The following is a 4,285-nucleotide window of genomic DNA, read 5'->3' as shown; positions in this document are numbered from 1 at the left end:
ACACTAATGCTAATTTTTTCTTCAATGATATTCAATGAAATATGCTTGGGCTCATTGAAAAATTTATGTTTTGCTGAAAAAAGGACAGAAGTCATGGGCAATGTCCCTTCCCTGTTTTTCCTGCCTTGAGTATGAATGCAATGACACTAATTCTGAAGTAAGCCAAATTGTTATGCGTAGTTGAATGAAAAGAGTCTGCACATAGGGCATTAGTGGTATGACTGAGCAGCTGAACCAATTGCAGCATACTCTTATGTCCAGACTATTGTTCAGCAAGAACAATTATCCATTCTTTTGATTGTACACTGTAATTTGGGCATTTTCTTATTTGCAGTTGGAAGCAAATTTACCCAGTAAGAACTGATTCTTGGAATAGCAAATAACAGACCCTAAAATATGATGTTAGGTGATTGGAGGTGACAGGGAAGTGAGCAGAGCAGACTTAAGTTTTTCAAGGTAAAAATTTGTGATCTCTCTTAAGTGCATTGACTAGTGAATTATAGTGTTGCTTCCTGTAACCAGGACGTGGACTGTGGACTAACCTGGACTAGAGAGTTAAGAGAAACGGTGGAAGAGAAAAGTTAATGGCTGGCTCTGTAGCCTTTTCTCAAGCTTCATCTGATGATTTGGTCCTTGGTGAATTCTCTTGCAACACTAACTCAAGGAACTGGTAGTAGATTACCTATACTGGATCCAAGGTAAATGAGAATTTGGTCAAATGCTATATATTCAAAAAAGCTTTTTTTTCTTCCTCATTGAGATTGAGTAATAATCAATGGTATCTGCTCTTTCATATTGGTCATCTGTGGTGGAACCATGGCCAAGATGCAGATTTTCATAAAAACCCTAAAAGGGAAGACCATCACTCTGGAGATTGAACCCTTGGATCCAATAGAAAATATAAAGGCCAAGATCCAGGATGAGGAAGAAATTCCTCCTGATCAGAGTCTAACCTTTGCTGGCAAGCAACTGGAAGGTGGACCTACCTTGTCTGACTACAACATTCAAAAAAGAATCCATGCTTCATCTTGTGTTGAGACTTTGTGTTGGTGCTAAGAAAAAGAAGAAGATTTCTTACACTAATCCCAAGAAGAATAAGCATAAGAAAAAGAAGGTTAAGCTGGCTGACCTAAAATACTACAAGATGGACGAGAATGGAAAATTCAGTTACCTTTGTTGGGAGCGCCCTTCAGATGAATGTGGTGCTGGAGTTTTTATGGCCAGACACTTCGATAAATGTTATTATAGCAAGTGTTGCCTGATCTATTGCTTCAACAAACCAGGAGACATGTAATTGTGTATGGGCTAATAAAAGACATGAACTAAGAAAATAAATAAATAATCACTGTTATCGATGAGATGGAAACCCTGGTGGCATAGCGGTTAAGTGCTATGGCTGCTAACCAAAATGTTGGCAGTTTGAATCCACCAGGCACTCCTTGGAAATTCTACGGGGGCAGTTCTACTCTGTCCTATAGGGTAGCTATGAGTCGGAATCTACTCGATGGCAATGGGTTTGGTTTTTTTTTTCTGGTTATTGATGAGATAAAGCTGCCCCAAAGAATTGGGACTAATGCAGCACAGCTGAGGAGCCTATGCTACTAGATAATCAAGAACACTTGGAGGGATGGTGTAACTATCTAGTCATGTGATTCACCAGGAAGAAAGTATCCCAGAGCTGATGGCTTCTCTTAGCTTAGGTTGTTCCATCCACATTGTCTTGTCTCTCATGGGATGCATGTCCTGAGAGAGGAATGTCTGAAAACCAAAAGTTACGTCTGGAAATCCCAAGACTTCTGGTGTTGTTGCTGGGCCTGCTCTGTTATTGCCCACCCTCTATCCTTTTTTAAAAAATCAAATAAACTTTGTGCTCAGTGAAGCTTATTATGCCTCATTTGTGGAAAAATTCAAAAGATTCCCAGGTGATGGTTATCTCTTAATAATTTTTAGCAATGTCTTACAAGAGACAGGTAAACTCAGATGAGAGGTAGTCTGTGTAAAAGCAGAAAGGGTAGAAAATGTAGCTTTTTAAAAGTTGAATTTTAAGATTCCTGAATCTTAAATGTTGGAGAAAACAACTTTTCTATTCCAGGTTGAAACTGATACAACCAGAGGCAGCAAAGCCTCAGCTATAGCAGGATTTTAAATTGGGATCTTAAGCACATGGGGTCTCCATGAGTCAGAATCGACTGAATTCAACTAACAAAAACAACAAGAAGCAAAAATTAGGATTAAGGTATTACCTTCCTACTAAATCCTAGATTTCTAAAGGGTACCTAGTCAATGGATATTAAGCAAAAGAATATGATAGATAGATATAATGGCCTGAACGTGAAAGACAAAATTATTCAGGTTTATTGACTGAATGTGTTTAGAAAAGATCGTGTTTGTGGATACTTGGAAATGACTTGTCATTGTTGTTGCTGTTGAGTCAGCTCTGAATCATGGCTAACCCATGTAGAGCAGAAAAAAATGAAGTCTGGTCTTATGCCATCTTCATGTTATTGATATGCTCAAGTCCATTGTTGTAGGTACTATGTATTTTGAGTGCCTTTCAACCTGGGCAGCTCCTCTTCTGACATATATTGGATAATAACCTGTTGTGATCCACAGGGTTTTCATTAACTAATTTCCACCAGGCCTTTCCTTCTAGTTTGCCTTAGTCTGGATGCTCTGTTGAAATATATCCACCATGGGTGACCTTCATGGTATTTGAAATACTTGTGGCATAGCATCCAGCATCATAGCAACATGTATGGCAACTGACAGATGGGTAGTGGTAGAAATGGCCAGGCACGAGTAAAATGGAAGCGTACTTATTTGGGACCAGTGGAAGGAGGAGACTATAATACCAAAATCACCAAACCAGGTAGCAACAACCTGTGACTAAGGTATTTTCTAAAGAAAATTTCAGTTTTGGCAGTTTAAAATTTTAGGTATAAGTGGGCCCTGAGGTGGTGTTCAGACAGAACAAGGGAATACTGCATGGTTTAAAATTGGAAAAGGTGTGGGCAGGGTTGTATTCTTTTATCTTATTCTTTAAATCTATATGCGGAACAAAAATCCAAGAAGCTGGGCTATATGAAGAAAAACGTGGCATCAGGATTGGAGGAAGACTCACCAACGACCTGCAATAGGCAATTGATAAAACAACCTTGCTTGCTGAAAGTGAAGATGACTTGAAATACTTACTGATGAAGATAAAAGGCCTTCAGTATGGATTACACCTGAATGTAATAAAGAAAATAAAAATTCTTACATCAGGACCAATAAACAACACCATGGTAAATGGTGAAGAAAGTGAAGTTGTATAGGACTTCATTCTTTTTGAATCCACGGTCACTGTCCATGGAAGCAGCAGTCAAGAAATTAAATGGCATATTGCATTGGGCAAATTTGCAGCAAAAGGCCTTTTTAAAATCTTAAAAAGCAAAAACGCCACTTTGATGACTAAGGTGTACCCTGATACAAGCCATAGTATTTTCAATTGCCTCAGATGCGTGCAAAATCTAAACAATGAGAAAGGTAGATAGAAGAAGAATTGACACATTCAAATGGTGATATAGGCGAAGAATATTGAATATACCATGAACTTCTTGAAGAACAAACAAATCTGCCTTGGAGGAAGTACAGCCAGAATGCTCCTTAGAACTGAGGATGGTAAGACTTTGTCTCCCTTACGTTGGATGTATCATCAGGAGGGACCAATCAATCACTGGAGAAGGAGATCATGCTTGGTAAAGTAGAGGGTCAACGAAAAAGAGGAAGAACTTCAGTGAGATGGATTGTCATAATGGCTGCAGCAATGGGCTCAAACAGCAAAGATGATGAGGATGGCACAGGTTCGGCAATGTTTCATTATGTTATACATAAGGTCACTATGAGTCAGAACTGACTTGATGGCACCTAACAAAAATAGCAACAACGTAAGTGGACATATCCAGCAAGAGCTGGATTTGTTAATTGTAAGCAAGCTTTAAGTTTCTGAAAGGTAAAAGTTTGTAAATGTCAAACAATAGACGGTAGTTAAAATCAAGATAATGTATATATTCTGTGAAAGTGTGTAGTTTGGGAATAATGATAATGGGAAACTGGAGAATGTAAAAATTTAAGGTGCAAGTAAAGGAAGTTATTGGGGGGGGGGCATGTAAAACACAGCCTGAAGATACAGGAAGAAGTGAGCATATTGGATCAGAAAGGGCGCAAAAGGTAAACAGTATTCCCCTATTTGTGTAAAAAAGTTATTAAATTTCTTGAAGGTTGGGCACTAAGGAGCTGGTGTAAG

The 4,285-nt window shown here is 38.6% G+C and overlaps 1 pseudogene; it reads left to right on the top strand.

Annotated features, from left to right (window-relative positions):
* The first annotated feature begins 825 nt into the window (after nucleotides 1-825).
* On the top strand, nucleotides 826-1,294 carry LOC126085721 (ubiquitin-40S ribosomal protein S27a-like; annotated as a pseudogene).
* Nucleotides 1,295-4,285: the final 2,991 nt, after the last annotated feature.

This window comes from Elephas maximus, chromosome 11 (genome assembly GCF_024166365.1).
Source record: "Elephas maximus indicus isolate mEleMax1 chromosome 11, mEleMax1 primary haplotype, whole genome shotgun sequence".
Taxonomy (NCBI): Eukaryota; Metazoa; Chordata; class Mammalia; order Proboscidea; family Elephantidae; genus Elephas; species Elephas maximus.
This window is presented reverse-complemented; position numbering and strand designations above follow the sequence as displayed.